The sequence below is a fragment of the Rhinopithecus roxellana genome, chromosome 13 (genome assembly GCF_007565055.1).
Source record: "Rhinopithecus roxellana isolate Shanxi Qingling chromosome 13, ASM756505v1, whole genome shotgun sequence".
Classification (NCBI taxonomy): Eukaryota; Metazoa; Chordata; class Mammalia; order Primates; family Cercopithecidae; genus Rhinopithecus; species Rhinopithecus roxellana.
In genome coordinates, this window is record NC_044561.1 from 123319660 (window position 1) to 123337376 (window position 17717).

General features: G+C 46.7%; 1 long non-coding RNA gene and 1 other non-coding gene across 3 annotated transcripts; one reads left to right on the forward strand and one right to left on the reverse strand.

Moving 5' to 3' along the window:
• Positions 1-906: 906 nt before the first annotated feature.
• LOC115892635 lies at positions 907-17214 on the reverse strand. Of its 2 annotated transcripts, XR_004052496.1 has the most exons (4): positions 16814-17214; positions 11997-12397; positions 10017-10134; positions 907-1521 (listed from the first exon to the last, which is right to left on the reverse strand). It is a non-coding gene; the product is annotated as an uncharacterized LOC115892635 (long non-coding RNA). The 2 variants fall into 2 exon arrangements; XR_004052495.1 differs by lacking the exon at positions 907-1521 and having other exon boundaries at positions 9649-10134.
• Positions 9623-9726, forward strand: LOC115893007. The gene has a single exon (XR_004052970.1). It is a non-coding gene; the product is annotated as a U6 spliceosomal RNA (small nuclear RNA).
• Positions 17215-17717: the final 503 nt, after the last annotated feature.

The following is a 17717-nucleotide window of genomic DNA, read 5'->3' on the forward strand; positions in this document are numbered from 1 at the left end:
TCACACCTGGCTAATTTTTGTGTTTTTTGTACAGAAGGAGTTTCGCCATGTTGGCCAGGCTGGTCTCAAACTCCTGGGTTCCAGCGATCTACCCGTCCCAGCCTCCCAAAGTGCTGGGATTATAAGTGAACCATCATGCTGGGCAACTTATTTATTTATTTTCTATTTCCCTTCACTAATAAATTAGCTCCAGGAGTGCATGGACCTTGTCTGTTTTCTACACAGATGCATTCCCAGTGCCTAGCACAGTGCCTAGTGGGTACATGAATGAATGAATGAATGAATGAATGAATGAATGAATCCATGCATGCATGAATGAAGTATCTTTGTACAAACCATGAGCCATGTACATGTTAGGTGCCTACAACTTGTCGTTTGAATTAACGAATAAAAGAACAGGCAAGGTGTGGTGGCTCACACCTGCAATCCCAGCACTTTGGGAGGCCGAGGAGGGTGAATCACCTGAGGCTGGGAGTTCAAGACCAGCCTGACTAACATGGAGAAACCCTGTCTCTACTAAAAATACAAAATTAGCCAGGCGTGGTGGCGCAGGCCTGTCCCAGCTACTTGGGAAGCTGAGACAGGAGAATTGCTTGAACCTGGGAGGCAGAGGTTGCGGTGAGCCGAGATTGTGCCATTGCACTCCAGCCTGGGCAACAAGAGTAAAACTCCGTCTTAAAAAGGAGGGAGGGAAGGAAGGAAGGGAGGGAGGGAGGGAGGGAGGAAGGAAGGAAGGAAGGAAGGAAGGAAGGAAGGAAGGAAGGAAGGAAGGAAGGAAGGAAGGAAGGAAGGAAGAAAAGACAGCACCAACCCTCCTTGTAAGTTCAATCTGAGGTTGATCTGAAGCTGCTGTCCAAGGGTACTGATGGAAATTTCCTTCTCAACAAGTCTGTCCCTCAGTTCCGGCATCTGATAATAATGGACAGTCAAGCTGGCTGACACCAGACTGGACCCGGATGAAGAAATGGAATCAGGCCACATTATAGGGGCAAGAGGAGCCCTGTGGCCAAAGGTTCTAGGGTCAGCAGCAAGTCACACATCTGAGGAGGAAGTTGATTGCTGTACCTCGAGCTGAAACAGAAACTGCGGTGGCTGACAAGGAAGCGTCCCTACCTGTGCCCCTCAGCCCCTCGGCCATTGCCGGCTTCCAACAGACCACAGAGACTTTTGGGAGGAAGCTTTTTTATTGAAGTATAGCAGACATACAGAAAAGTGCACAAATAAGGAAAGTGCACAGGGGAGCGATGGCACGATACATTTTCCCAAAGGCAGCACAGCGGGGTAACCAGTCCCCAGCTCAAGGAACAGAACATTCCCTGCCCCGGAGAAGCTCCCTTCAAGTCTTTCCCATCCTCAGCGATAACCCTTATCCTGATTCCAACAGCAGTGACGATTTTTGCCGGTTTTTGAACTTCATGGAATGGCGGCACATAACACGAATTCTTTTGTGTATGACTTACTTGCTACAAACTTCATATGTTTGTAGCAACAGCCTTTTGACCCCGTCTCTTCCTCCATGCCCTCAAAGAGAAAAAGGAACCTAATAATAACGTAAAATAAAGCAAAATAATACTTGCTTGACTGGTTTAAATGTACCATCTGGCCGGGCATAGTGGCTCATGCCCGTAATCCCAACATTTTTAGAGGCCAAGGCAGGTGGATTACTTGAGGTCAGGATTTCGAGACTAGCCTGGCCATCGTGGTGAAACCCCATCTCTACTAAAAATACAAAAATTAGCCAGGCATGGTGGTGGGCACTTATAATCCCAGTTACTGGGGAGGCTGAGGCAGGAGAATCACTTGAACCTGGGAGGCGGAGGTTGCAGTGAGCAGAGATCATGCCACTGCACTCCAGCCTGGACAACAGAGGGAGACTATATCTCAAAAAAATATAAAATATAATATAATATAATATAATATAATATAATAAATGTGCCATCCATTCTTTCACGCTTCAACCACCCAGTGGGCTGGAACTGTTACTGCTTCCATTTGAAAGATGGAGAGGCTGAGGCACAGAGAGGTTAAATAATTTGCTCAGCCAGGAAGTGAAGGTCTGTATTTAAAGCCAGGTCTCTCTGATCTCCAAGCTCATGTTCTTACCCAGCATATACTCCTTATCAATAAAATGACCATGTATTGAACACCCTCTTTAGACTGAATACTATACTTCAGTTTTATGTCCATTGTCTTATTTGATTTTCCCAGCCCTTGATGAGTAATATACCATTATCCTTGCTTAGCAAATGATGAAAGCGGGGTTCAGAGAGGTTAAGGAACTTTCCCAATGTGACACAGCCCAGGAAGGCATGAAATAACCATTTAAACTCTATTTTATTGATTCCAAAGTCCAGTTCAGAACAATATCAGTACCCAGCATATATGTGCATCTTTCAAATATACCTTCTGAGGCCCTGCATGGTGGCTCATGACTGTAATCCCAGCACGTTGGGAGGCCAAGGCAGGAGGATTTATTGAAGCCAGGCATTTGAGACCAGCCTGGGCAATATAGTGAGACCCCTGTCTCTACAAAAAGTTTAAAAAAAAAAAAATCAGCTGGGTGTGGTGGTACACGCCTGTAGTTCCAGCTTCTTCACATCACTGCACTCCAGCCTGGGCAACAAAGCACAACCCTGGCTCTCAAAAAAGAACGAAGATTGTATGAGTCACTTGGGAGATGGAGAAGAAGCTAAGAAGGAGGGCCGGGCCGTGGTAATCTGTAATCCACACTGGGGGAGATGGCGGATCACAGTCAGGAGAGAGACACCCTGGCTAATACGGTGAAACCCGTCCTACTAAGACAGGAAGGACACTAATGGGTTTGTGATGGGGAAACAAACCCTGTTTATTGGGAGAGCACCTGCTCCAGGAGAAAAGACACCGCAAGAAGACAGGAAGCTGCGTGCTGCTAACTCAATGAGCTGGGACAAGGCCCTTCCCCTACCTGAGGATAGATAATAAAAAATATTTTAGTGTGTGTATATATATATATATATATATATATTTTTTTTTTTGAGACGGAGTCTTGCTCTGTTGCCCAGGCTGGAGTGCAGTGGCACAATCGCAGTTCACTGCAAGCTCCACCTCCTGGGTTCATGCCATTCTCCTGCCTCAGCCTCCCCAGCAGCTGGGATTACAGGCGTCCACCACCACACCCGGCTAATTCTTTGTATCTTTAGTAGAGACGGGGTTTCACCGTGTTAGCCAGGATGGTCTTGATCTCCTGACTTCATGATCTGCTCGCCTCGGCCTCCCAAAGTGTATTGTATATTTTTAAGGTAGTAGTTCCTTGTCTGCAGAGTGGGGATTTAGGTTACATCTATCCTTTTGGTTTTGTCTACTCACTATGAATTCCCCTATCGTAATAGCACCCCAAGTTCTCTGGGATCCCCCTTCTTTACTCCTTGTCCTTGTGAAAGGCATGCAGCACTAACTTTATCCTTGGCTTCAGGAAGGTCAAATGCTCGATGCTGGCCAATCAGCACCCCTCATTTCTCTGCCCATAGGGATTGGCTCAGAAACGGGCCCCTAGCCCAAGTGGATCAGTGAGTCCTTCCTCAGGTTTTTGCTGGGATTGTTTTGCTTCTCCTGTGCTAGGCCAGTGTGAAGAGGGTCTGAAGCTCAAAGGTAGCCACTATTGTGAGCGTGAGAGAAAGACTGAGCCTTGATAACTTATGAGCCCCTGAATCCAGCTGTACCTGAAGGCAGCCACATATTCCTGAACAGCCCAGGAAGGCATGAAATAACAATTTAAACTCTATTTTATTGATTCCAAAGTCCAGTTCAGAACAATGAGTCAGTGTGGTTCCTCTTTGTTGTTGTTGCTGTTTTTTTTTTTTTTTTTTTGAAATGGAGTCTCACTGTCACCCAGGCTAGAGTGCAGTGGCACCATCTCGCCTCACTGCAACCTCCACCTCCCAGGTTCAAGCAATTCTCCTGCTTCAGACTCCTGAGTAGCTGGGACTGCAGGCACATATCACCATGCCCAGCTAATTTTTTTGAATTTTTGGTAGCAACAGGATTTTCTCATGTTGGCCAGGCTGGTCTTGAACTGACCTCAAGTGATCCAAATCCCAAAGTGCTGGGATTACAGGCATGAGGCACTGCGCCCATCCTCAATATGGTTCCTCTTTGGACTTAAGTTACTGTAGCAGATGACGTGGCTTCTGTGTCCAGATCCCCTTGGCATTCATCCTTTTGACGCACAGTGACTGGATGGCTTCCAGTTTCCACACCTATGCTTGCAGCCTGAGGACTTTGCTCTCATGCACGCTCTGCACACACAGTCTCAGAATGCTGGGTATTCCCCTCCTCTACAAGCAGCCCTTAATCAATGAGTGACAGGGGCTAGTGGATAAATGTCCCCACTCCCTTGCCCTTCACCTGGATAATTCTGAGGTGTATTGCACTCCGTGTCCCAGAGTTCCTCAGCAGGGTTGAGCCCCAGCTGCCCAGAGTGATAACCTGCTCCGTAACTTACCTTTGATTGGCTTCTTTCCTTTCCCTGTCCTACTTCCCTCCCCCATCAGAGCTTCCTGGGATCATTTCTCAAGTAAACAATTTAATATCTGCACACAAATCCTTGTCTCAGATCTGCTTCTGCAGGAAACCAACCTAAACATTTCCGAAGATTGGTTTTCTGTCACACACAGCTAAAGCTGCTCTGGCAGACACATGGTTCAAGCATTCTTTTAAAATATTTGCCTCATAACTGTATTTTTCCAGCCTGCTTTTCAGCTCAAAGGAAGTGTGTGCATCATGAATTGACTTATCCGTGTGCAGAGCAGAAAGAGACTCGGAGAGAGAAAGGCCCCTGAGGGACCCTGGAACAGCTGAGTGATCCACCCTGGCTGCCTCCTCTCTACCTCATTCTCACACACTAACCCTTTCCCAAGCCTCTCCATCCTGAGGCTCCTACCCAGCTCCCCCGCCCACACTGGGAGATAACCCCAGTTCCTTCCTCAGATTCTTTCATCTGCAAGGCCTCGGTGTTCTGTCCGGCCAGTGATAAGGGTATTCAATGTCATTTTCCTGTCCCTGACCTTTCAAAGAACCCTATCCATCCAGGGCCTATGATGTAGACTCAGACTGAGATGTTCCATCTTGGGGGTATAATCACTGGGAAAGAGAGAGATTCCTAAGAGGTCATCATTCATTCATTCATTCATTCATTCAACAAATATTTATTGAGTGCTTGGGCAAGGAATTATAAATTGTAGAGCCAACTAGAGCCAGCTTAAGCAGAAAGGGATTTTTTTTTTTTTTTTTTTGGAGAGGGAGTCTTGCTCTGTCGCCCAGGCTGAGCTGCAGAGGTGTAATCTCGGCTCACTGTAACCTCCGCCTCCAGGGCTCAAGCGATTCTCCTGCCTCAGCCTCCCGAGTAGCTGGAATTATAGGTATGCTCCACCATGCCTGGCTAATTTTTTGTATTTTTAGTAGAGATGAGGTTTCACCATGCTAGCCAGCCTGGTCTCGAACTCCTGGCCTCAAGTGATCCGCCTGCCTCGGCCTCCCGAAGTGCTGGAATTATAGGCATAAGCCACTGTGCTTGGCCCACAAACGGATTTGTGAAAAGTAGGAAGTACCGGCTGGGCGCGGTGGCTCAAGCCTGTAATCCCAGCACTTTGGGAGGCCGAGACGGGCGGATCACGAGGTCAGGAGATCGAAACCATCCTGGCTAACACAGCGAAACCCCATCTCTACTAAAAAATACAAAAAACTAGCCGGATGAGGTGGCGGGCGCCTGAGGCAGGAGAATGGCGTGAACCCGGGAGGCGGAGTTTGCAGTGAGCCGAGATCCGGCCACTGCACTCCAGCCTGGGTGACAGAGCGAGACTCCGTCTCAAAAAAAAAAAAAAGAAAAAGAAAAGTAGGAAGTACCCCAGATGTTAAATAGCCACAAACGGTGCAGCCAGGAGCATCAATGCCAGGAGCAACACTCACCTTCACTGTTGAACTGTTCTAATCAAAATATCACTGCTGCCGCTGCCCACCCCTGCCCCCCCTCCAACTCAGGACCTAGGTAGCTAGAGACAGGCTGCTAGAACTGCCTCATGCTTCCCCAGAAGGGCCAGATACCTCTCCCACTGTGCTTGCCAGAAGATTCCACCACTTGGCGTCCTTCTGCTTGCTTCTGTCTCCAAGGCTTACTAGGGGAACCCAGATCACACAAGGCACTCTTGCTGCAAAGAAATCTTAGAAATGTAGTTTTTCTCTGTCTGGCCTTTACAGTGCAGGAGGTCACACTACAGGGGACTGGGATAGGTGAGTGAGGCAATCTGTAGTGCCTGCCATAGGCTCACAACAGTGATAAAGTCAGGGCTGGGCACAGTGGCTCATGCCTGTAATCTCAGCACTTTGGGAGACCAATGTGGGAGGCTCCCTCGAAGCCAGGAGTTTGAGACCAGCCTAGGTAACAGAGTGAGACCACCCCATCTCTACCAAAAAGAAAAAAATTAATAAATTATAATATTAATAAAAATTAATAAATCATGCCTATAGTCCCAGGCTGAGGAGGGAGGATTGCTTAAGCCCAGGAGTTCGAGGGTACAGTGAGCTACGATAGCACCACTGTACTCCAGCATGAGTGACCGGGCAAGACCCTGTTCTAAAAAAGAAAAATTAAAATAAATAAAAAAATTTAATGATAAAATCAGAAGAGTCTCCTGCTTTCCAGGAGCTCACCATTGAGAGGGGGATAGCAACACCAAGTAATTCCAGGAGGGAGAGCATTCCAAAAGGGAAATTATAGGCAGTTACAAACAGACCAAGAAAACTCAATCTATTCTAACAGGACCTCCTGAAAGAGGTGCCATTGTACATGATGTGTGAAGGTGTTTAGAGGATAACCAGGAAAAAGAAGGGCAGGAGGGAACGGCATTTCAGGCAAGGGAAAATTTCATGTGCAAAGGTCCAGTGTCAGGGAAGGTGAGGGGTGCAGGAGGAAGTGAGAGAAGGCCACTTCTCTCTGACTGGAGAACAGAGAACAAGGGGAAGAGAGGGAAGGAAGAGGGGCGGTAAGGGAATAGACCATGACCTTGTAGTCCACGTTGTGGAATTCAAACTGTCTCTTAAGGCCAGTGGTGACCACTGAAGGCTTATGAGCAAGGCAGTGACATAATAGAACTGCTAATATTTGTTTATTTATTATTTAGAGACGGAGTTTCACTCCTGCTACCCAGGCTGGAGTGCAATGGTGTGATCTCGGCTCACTACAACCTCTGCCTCCCAGGTTCAAGCAATTCTCCTGCCTCAGCCTCCCGAGTAGCTGGGGTTATAGGAGCCTGCCACCACGCCCAGCTAATTTTTTGTATTTTTAGTAGAGATGGGGTTTCACCACATTGGCCAGTCTGGCCTTGAACTCCTGAACTCAGGTAATCCCCTCACCTTGGCCTGCCAAAGTGCTGGGATTACAGGCATGAGCCACCGCGCCCTGCCTGCTGATATTTATCGACCACTTATTCAGTGCCAGACTTTTTTCTAAGCTGTTAACATGTATCATTTAGTATATATTTGCAACAACCCTGTAGGTAAGGTTCTCCAGACCATGAGCAAATTACTCAGCCATTCTGTGCCTCAGCTTCCTCATATGCACAATGGGAGTAATCATAGAACCTACCACAGAGAGTTAGTATGAGGGTTACAATGAGGGCTCGGCACATGGGAAATGTTGTGTATGTATTAGCTTTTGGTACTATTAATCCCATTTTATAGATGAAAAAGCTGAAGCCCAGAGAGATGAATCAGTTTGTCTGAGGTCACACCACTAATGCTAATAAGGCATAGAATGAACAGGACAGGTGTGGCGAAGGTGGAAGTGCTGGTGGGCATGGAGAAGCCACACCTTTATCCTAGGAGTGATGGAAGTGTGGACCACCCATTGGGACCCACATGGCCAGCCTCTGTTCTGACTGGTCAGTGCCTAGGTCATGCCAGTTCTTAAGTATTTCATTATCACCCATGCTATTACTACATATATGACATTGCTTTGCAGATTTAATACTTACACAAATGGTATCATACTAAATGTTAACTTCTGCGAGTTCCTTTTCTCACTCAACATTATTGTATGTTTAAGATCTGTTTTGATCTAGTTCATTCATTTTATTTTATTTTTTAGAGATGGGGTCTCACTGTGTTGGCCAGTCTGGTCTTGAAATCCTGGGCTCAAGTGACCCTCCCACCTTGGCTTCCCAAGGTGTTGGGATGACAGGCGTGAGCCACCATGCCCAGCCATTCATTCTTTTTTTTTTTTTTTGAGACAGAGTCTCACTCTGTCACCCAGGCTGAAGGCTGAAGTGCAGTGGTGTGAACTCGGCTCACTGCAACCTGTGCCTCCTGGGTTCAAGCACTTTCTGCCTCAGCCTCCTGAGTAGCTGGGACTATAGGCACATGGCACCACACCTGGTAAATTTTGCATTTTTAATGGAGACAGGGTTTCGCCATGTTGGCCAGGCTAGTCTCAAACTCCTGACCTCAGGTGATCTACCTGCCTTGGCCTCCCAAAGTGTTGGGATTACAGGCGTGAGCCACGCCATTCATTGATTTTAATTGCTCACTAGTATTCCTTTACAGGAACATGTCATGGTCTCTTTGCCCACTATCCCATGGATGCCTATTTAGTCCATTGCACTTTGGGCCCATTATAGGCAAAGCTGCCACACCCAACTTTGCATATGTTGGAGCTTCTCTAGGGTGAATACCAGGAAGTGGGATCACTGGTCTCAGGGTTCATACGTTTCAATTGCCAAGCAGCAGTGCATGAAGAGTTCTTGTTTCTGCACTCCCTTAACAATGAAAATAATACCACTAGCCCACATGACACGTACTATGTGCCAGGAATCTTTCTAAACATCTAACATGAAATAACTCATTTAACCTCTCAAAGGACTTTGAGGTGGGGTACTATCATCATCCCCACTAGACAGATGGAGAATGAAGACACAGAGAGGTCAAATAACTAGCCCAAGGTCACTCAGCTAGGAATAGCAGAGCATGGCATGAACCCAGAGAGGCTGGTTCCAGAGCCTGGGCTGTTCATCACTCTTGTAGGTCTTGGAATTTTCTGATTTTCAAGTTGCTGCCAGTTCATGGCTGTGAAATGTCTCTAAGTACTTTAACTTGCATTGCCTGCTTAGAAGGGACCTTGAGGACCTTTCCATCCATTTGTGGGCCAATCAAGCATCCTCTTCAGAAAAATGCCTCTTTCTAGCCTTGGCTGTCCCCGAGTTTCTGATCTTCTCTGCAAGTATACCTGGAGGCCAGGACTTGGGGCAGGGCCTGGCGCAGTGAGGGCACTTGGTAAAAATGTACCAAACTCAGCCAGGCATGGTGGCTCATGCCTGTAATCCCAGCATTTTGGAAGGCCGAAGCAGGCAGATTGCTTGAGCCCAGGAGTTCAAAACCAGAATGATCAGGGTAGTGAGACCCTATCTCTACAAAACAAAAATTAAAAATTAGCTGGGTGTGGTGGTGCATGCTTGTACTCCCAGCTACTCAAGAGGCTGCTGAGATAGGAGGATGGCTTGAGCCCAAGAGGTTGAGGCTGCTGTGAGCTATGATGGCACCACAGCACTCCAGCCTGAGTGACAGGGTGAGACTTTGTCTTTGAAAAAAAAAAAAAGTGCTCACTTTGGCAGCGTATATACTAAAATTGGAACAACACAGAGATTAACATGGCCCCTGTGCAAGAATGACATATAAATTTGTGAGGTGTTTGATATACAGAAAAAAAAGTACCAGACTGACTGGTGGTGTCTCTCATGTCTCTCATCCTCTCTTCCTCCCAGGAGGCCAATGCTGATTTAAAAAGCTTCTGCTGAAGTCACTGGCCCACATCTCTGCTGTGCTGGGCACGTACAGTGGCCCCCTTGCCTCAAGCTCATTTCCTCCTGTGTGATCTGACTCTAATCTAGTTCATGATCTGACCTCACCTCCTTCGACTCTCCTTGTTCCTTGTTTCTCATGAACCCCACTGACTGTCCTCCTGTCCCTTCAGTAGCCAAGTTCATTTCTACCTCAGGACTTTTGCATGTGCTGTTCCCTCTGCCTGGAACACTCTTCCTGTGGTGGTTCCAATTCATCCTTCAGGCTCAACTCAAATGCCACCTCCTCAGAGAGACTTTCCTGGTCACTCTGTTTAGAAGAAACAGAGGTATGAAGAGATTGAGCATAATTGTCAAAAGTTGTACAGCTGGCTTATTGGTGAGATTTTGAATTATGTTACCTTATTATGTGCTTATATTTCTAAATTTTTTCTACAATGGTGATGTATTCCCTGTGTGAATTTCTTAAAACTCAAATTCAGGCTGGGCATTGAGGCTCATGCCTGTGATCCCAGCACTTTGGGAGGCTGAGGTGATAGGATTGCTTGAGCTCAGGAGTTCAAGACCAGCCTGGGCAACATAGTGAGGCTCCATCTCTACAAACAATTTTAAAATTAGCCAGGAGTGGTGGCATGCACCTATAGTACCAGGTACTCAGGAGGCAGAGATGAGAGGATGTCTTGAGGCTAAGAGTTGGAGGCTGGAGTGAGCTATGATCACACCACTGCACTCCAGCCAGGACAACAGAGCAAGACTGGACTTTTAAAAAAAAAACACAAAAAACAGGCTGGGTGCGGTGGCTTACGCCTGTAATCCCAGCACTTTGGGAGGCCAAGGTGGGTGGATCACGAGGTCAGGAGATCGAGACCATCCTGGCTAACACAATGAAACCCTGTCTCTACTAAAAATATTTTAAAATTAGCTGGGCTTGGTGGTGGGTGCCTGTAGTCCCAGCTACTCGGGAGGCGGAGTTTGCAGTGAGCCGAGATTGCACCACTGCACTCCAGCCTGGGTGACAGAGCGAGACTCCGTCTCAAAACAAAAACAAAACAAAACAAAAAAATCAAAAAAGAAAGACCTCAATTTTTGTTGTCGTTGTTGTTGTTTTGAGATGGAGTCTCACTCTGTTGCCCAGGCTAGAGTGCAATGGCACAATCTCAGCTTACTGCAACCTCCGCCTCCCAGGTTCAAGCGATTCTTCTGCCTCAGCCTCCTGAGTAGCTGGGATTACAGGTGCCCACCACCACGCCTGCCTAATTTTTGTGTTTTAAGTAGAAACGGGGTTTCTCCCCGTTGGCCAGGCTGGTCTCAAACTCCTGACCTCAGGTGATCCACCCACCTTGGCCTCGAAAAGTTCTGGGATTACAGGTATGAGCCACCACACCCAGCCACGACCTCAACTTTAAAATGAATTAAGAGCCAATTCTGAGAGAATATGAATGAGTGTCTGGGCTCTGTTTCTCAAGCCTCCTGGGTCAGGATAAGATCCTAGCATTCTGCATCCTCCGGGATTTCCTTACTGCCCACTCTCTCACACCTTTCCATCTGACCATCGTCCCTCTTGGCTCTGAATCAGAAGCCTGAAGCAAAGCGTAGGTCCACAATCCACTCTGATAATCAGCCTCCCCTTCCCTACAGATGTTTCTCATCTGCAAAATGGGAATAATGCCGGGTGTGGTGGCTCACGCCTGTAATCCCAGCACTTTGGGAGGCTGAGGAGGGAGGATCACTTGAGGTCAGGACTTTGAGACCAGCCTGGCCAACATAGTGGAGACCCATCTCTACTAAAAATACAAAAATTAGTTTGGTGTGGTGGCGTGCACCCGTAATCCCAGCTACTTGGAAGGCTGAGGCAGGAGAATCACTTGAACCTGGGAGGCGGAGGTTGCAGTGAGCCAGGATTGTGCCACTGCACTCCAGCCTGGCTGACAAAATGAGACTCCGTCCCAGAAACAAAAGGGATAATAAAAGACCTACTTCACGGGTATTCAGCATGATGGGGCTGAAAAACATTTGGCCAAAGGAAGACTATTGCTGTGTGAGAACTGTACTGCATGGTGAGTTTGGAGTCAGATAAACTCTGGATCAAAGGCCAGCTCACTGTGTGATCTCAGGCAACTCAATCTCTGAGCCTCACTCTCCCTGTAAAATAAAGATAATAAAAATACCTACTGAGCTCTTTAGAATGCCCTTCGCTAGAAAGAAGCGGGTAATAAAACTCCAGCGTGCTTTACTGGCATAGGCTCCGTTGGCTCCCCACATAGGACATTTCTAGGATTGGGTAGCAGGAGATCCAGCAGCCTAGTGATCTCAACCTGGAGTCAGGCTTTTTCCATGTCTCCGTCCACAGTGTTGGTTTCATCCTCAGGCTGGTCCTCCTCGTGATCGCAGAATGACTGCCAGGAGCTGTCAGGGCCACGGGCATCCTCTTTCATGTCCAGCAGGAAAATAGATTCACTTCCAGGCCATCTTCCTGGAAGAGTGAGGAAGAACTTTCCCAGAAGTGTCTGGCAAACTTCTCTCCACTTCTCATTAGCCTGGGGTAGGTCAGAGGCCCATTCTGGAACCAAACTCTGGCAAAAAGATGCAAGTCTCATGATTAGCTTGGACTCATTGGTTCCAGTGCCTGCGGCTGGGCTGGGATCATTGTCAAGGAGTCAGTCAACAACATTGTCCTCTCTATCTGCCTCGAATGGTTACTGGGAGAAGAAAATGAGATCATGCTTGCAGAGTTTAGCACATAGTAGGCGCTCAACAAATAGTAGCTTTTATTACTATTATAGGCTGAGTATCCCTCATCCGAAATGCTTGGGACAAGAAATGTGTCAGAATTCAGAATGTTTTGGATTTTGGAATATTTGCATTATATTTACCAGTTGAGCATTCCTAATCTGAAAATCTGAAATCCAAAATGCTCCAGTGAGCATTTCTGTTGAGCGTCACATCAGTGCTCAAAAAATTTGGGATTCTGGCACATTTCAGATTTCAGATTTTCAGATTAGGGATACCCAACCATATTATTACTATTTTCTTTTTTGAGGCAGGGTCTTGCTGTGTCTCCCAGGCTGAGTACGGCAGTGTGATCTTGGCTCACTGCAGCCTCAATTTCCCAGGCTGAAGTGATCCTCCTGCCTCAGCCTCCTGAGAATCTAGCTGGGACCACAGTTGCCACCACACTGGGCTAATTTTGTTTAGTTTTTATAGAGGAGAAGTCTCACTATGTTTGCCAGGCTGGTCTTGAACTCCTGGACTGAAGCGATCCTCCTGCCTGGGCCTCCCAAAGTGCTGGGATTACAGACATGAGCCACCGCACCCAGCCTTCAACAGTATTCTGGTTATTATCAACATCACCATCATCCTTTGGGGGCTTTGACCTTAGGCAGCCTCTGATCAAATTCCAGTTTCTCCACTTCTTAGCTGCGCGGCCTTATGCAAGTTGCTGAGCTTCAGTTCCACCCTGTAAAATGGGAATGATAAGTGCTCCTATCTCTTGTCATTACTGTGTGGCAATAGTTAATGCTCCGTATGTGCTGATAATGCATTCTTTGACCTTCCCATTGGGAATTTGGGTGGCCTTTTCCCACCCTCAGTAGATGTGGTTCAGGTGAGGGGGACTCTCCGTTCTGTTCCAGAAGTGGGCACATTCTTCTGTCTTGAATTCTTGAATCCCTCAGGTCAATATGATTGGTTCAGGGAGCCAGGGAAAGAGAGCCTCTCTATCCTCTAGAATTGCTGGCTGGAACAGTAGAAGCTAGGAGCTGCTGGAAACCATCTTGGGGAGAGCTGGCTTGAAGTGGAACCAACAATAGGGGAAGCAGAGATGAGAGATGGAGAGGCAGACGGCTGTTGACTCTGTTGAGCTCCTGGATCCAGCCATGCCTGAATCGGATTTACCACTGGACTTTTCATTATGTGAGCCAATACATTCCTTTTTTTTTTTTTTTTGGAATAACCCAGTTCGAGGCAGGGGTTCTGTCATTTGCAGTGATGTGTGTGGAGTCTAGTCCAGACCAGCCAGGACGGGGAATTAGAAAAGGAGATAGTCCTCTGAGGGCAGAATTATGCCTACCTAAATCAGCTTGGTATTCCAAGAGCTTTGCCCAGGCCAATGCATAGAATGGAACTCTAGAAGCATCAGGAGTTAAAAGCATAAATAGGCTGGGCCTATTTGTGCCCTATAATCCCAGCACTTTGGGAGGCCTAGGTGGGAGGTTTGCTTGAGCCCAGGAGTTCAAGAGCAACGACAACAGCCTGAACAACATAATGAGACCCCCATCACTGCAAAAACAAAAATAAAAAATTAGCTGTGCATGGTGGTGTGCACCTGTAGTCTCAGCTACTGGGGAGGCTGAGGTAGGAGGATCGCTTGAGCCCAGGAGTTTGACACTGCAGTGAGCCACTGCACTCTAGCCTGGGTGACTGGGCAAAACCTCATCTCTAAAAGTAAAAAAAATAAAAATAAGAACACGAACAGAGTCTAGTGAGTATCCCTCCAGACTTCTTCTCTGTGCTTATAATAAATAGTCATATACAAACACAGAATAATATTTTTACAAAAATGGAAGCACACTCTACATTTTCAGTTCAAACGCTACCTCCCCAGTGACCACCCCATCTGAAGTGGCTCCACCTCCAGCATGCTTTCTTGCATGCTAGCATTTTTCACTCCCTAAATTAACTTATTCAGAGCAGACATTTTTCTCTGTTTGCCATTTGCTGTGTCGCCAGTGCCTTTCACAGACTGGCCAAGTATCCAATACACATTTGTTGAGTAAGTATCACTCTGTAGTTTGTGTGTTTGTTTTAACTTGTAGGGAAGTAGACACGAATCTGTTTTGACGTTTGAGACAAATGCATGGAGATCTATTGATTGGATGGGCCACATTTGTTTCCCACACTCCGTTGAAAAATTGGGGGTGAAAAAAACTGGGAGTGAAAAAATGGCCAAACAAACCAAAAGAAGGGTGAGTCATTCCTTCCTCCCCCAAAACACAGAGGAGGGAGGAAGAAGAAGGACCGCCCCTCCCTGCCCCAATTAGCCTTTAACAGGCTCATCCTGATTCACAGGGAGTGGACTTGGTTTCCTGTTCAAGAATTTCCAAGGCAAAAACAGCCCTCAAACACATAAAGATGGGGTTGAGCAAATAACTCATTGATGGTCTCAACTCTGGAGGGCAAAGTTGTTTATAAGCTCCTGACCCTCAAAGGGAATGAACTTAAATGTTTTTCTTGATTATAAAAGTAGTGTTCCAGCCTGGGCAACAAGAGAGAGACTCCATCTCAAAAAAAAAAAAGTATTGGCTCATCATTATGAAAAAGCATTTTCAGGCCGGGCGCAGTGGCTCAAGCCTGTAATCCCAGCACTTTGGGAGGCCAAGATGGGCGGATCACGAGGTCAGGAGATCGAGACCATCCTGGCTAACCTGGTGAAACCCCGTCTCTACTAAAAAAATAAAAAAAACTAGCTGGGCGAGGTGGCGGCCACCTGTAGTCCCAGCTACTCGGGAGGCTGAGGCAGGAGAATTGCGTAAACCCGGGAGGCAGAGCTTGCAGTGAGCTGAGATCCGGCCACTGCACTCCAGTCTGGGCGACAGAGCGAGACTCCGTCTCAAAAAAAAAAAAAAAAAAAAAGAGAGAAAACATTTTCAGAGAATACAGAAAAGTGTGAGGAATAGAATAAAAAACAGTAATAATTTTGGAGCATTTTGTAAATTAGCCCACAGATTTTTTTTAATGCATACACATGCACTTAATTCTAAAGTGAATCTGTGCTATCTTTTTATTTAACAGTAACCGTAAGATTTATTGAGTATGTACAATGCATATGCTAGTTGCTCTCTGTGTATTAATCTATTTTATATTTACAGTAGTCCTGTGTGATAAGCACTATTATCAACTCCATTTTATAGATGGAGAAACTGAGGCACAGAGTTTAAGTGATTTACCCAAGATCACACAGCTGTAGGTGGCCAAGCTGGAATTCAGAAATAAGTAATCCGGCTTCAAGGCCCATGACCTTAACCACTGCACTACATTGCCAAGGCAGAGCAGAGGCCCCTCCCAAGTTAATACCCATAGATAGGAGTCATCCTTTTTAGTGCCTGCACTTATTCTTCTATTACTGGATAATTGTTTTTTTTTCTAGTTTCCCCCTACTAGGAAATAGAGAGAAACTTCCCTTTTGGGCTTTAAATTAAACAAGAAAACATGTGGTTAGATGTCACCACAACTTGTACTTTTTTTTTTTTTTTTGAGACGGGGTTTCGCTCTGTCACCCAGGCTGGAGTGCAGTGGTGCGATCACAGCTCACTGCAGCTTTGCCCTCCCAGACTCAATCTATTCTCCCACCTCAATCTGTTCTCCCACTTCAGCCTTCTGAGTAGTTGGGACTACAAGCATACACCACTGTGCCTGGCTATTTTTCTTTTCTGTAGACACGGGGTCTCACTGTGTTGCCCAGGCTGACAACTGGTATTTCTAACCCAGGAGAAGCAATGAAGGGCTCAGCCCTACTTTGAAGCAATCATCTCATTATGCACATATATATTGACTGGGGGAGGTTATTTTACTTAAGAAACATCCATGAAGTACTTACGTACCAGACATGGCTTCAAGAATTTCTGAAAAGGCCAGGCACGGTGGCTCACACCTGTAATCCCAACACTTTGGGAGGCCGAGTCGGGCTGATCATGAGGTCAGGAATTCGAGACCAGCCTGGCCAACGTGGTGAAACCCCATCTCTACTGAAAATACAAAAAATTAGCTGGGCGTGGTGGCGGGCTCCTGTAATTCCAGCTACTTGGGAGGCTGAGGCAGGAGAATTGCTTGAACCCAGGAGGCAGAGGTTGCAGTGCAGTGAACTGAGATCACACCACTGCACTCCAGCTGGGCAACAAGAATGAAACACCGTCTCAAAAAAAAAAAAAAAAAAAAAAGAACTTCTGAATATTAGCTCACTTCACCCAAAGATAATACTCTGAAATACATACCAGGGAAACTGAGGCAGAAGAAGGTTAACTTGCCCAACATGACAGAGGCGGTAAGTGGCAGTGCTGAGATCTGAACCCCGGAAACTTGGCTCCAGTGTCTGGATTCTTAACTCCTAATCAACCTCTCTGGTTACCTCTTGGCCCAAGAGAGCTGGCCAGCCCTGGGGTACTCAAAGCAAATCCACTTTCAGCTGAGGACTGAAGGCAGCAAGGTGAACATATATATTTTTCCTTTTAAGTGATGCTCATATATTAGCTCCCAGTTCTGTAGGTCCTAAGCTCATGCAGGCTCTGCTGTGTTCCATGTTCAGGGCATAACATGGCTGAAGCAGAGATGTCAGCTCACTGGAGTCCTCATCTGGAGGCTCTGGGAGGAACTGGCTTTTCAGATTGTTGACAGAATTCAGTTCCTTGCAGTTGTAGAACTGACGCCCCCATTTCCTTACTTGCGGTTCCCTCTGCAACTAGAAGCTTCCTGCATTTCTTGTCCTGTGGACCCTTCTATATTTTTATTTATGGCAGATATTTTAACTGTCCCATAGATTTGTCTTGAATAAGAAGCAAAGAGACGGGAAAACCCCTTAGCAACAGGTGCGTAATGGGACTTTTCTTTTGTTTCCGTTTTGGTTGAGGGCTCCCTGCTGGGGTACTGTGGCTTTCTCTAGAGACAGCTGAACGTCTGCTGAGTTAGAAAAGTGGAGACTTCCCCAAACCAGCCTATGAAACCTTAGCTCATCATCTGTCTTGAGGGTGTACCAGGAAGACTTGAGGATTACTGAGGGGAAAATAGAGGTTATGGAGAAAGTTTCCCCTTCATTGAAAATGCCTGGGACGGGTGTGGTGGCTCCCGCCTGTAATCTCAGAATTTTGGGAGGCCGAGGTGGGTGGATCACCTGAGGTTAGG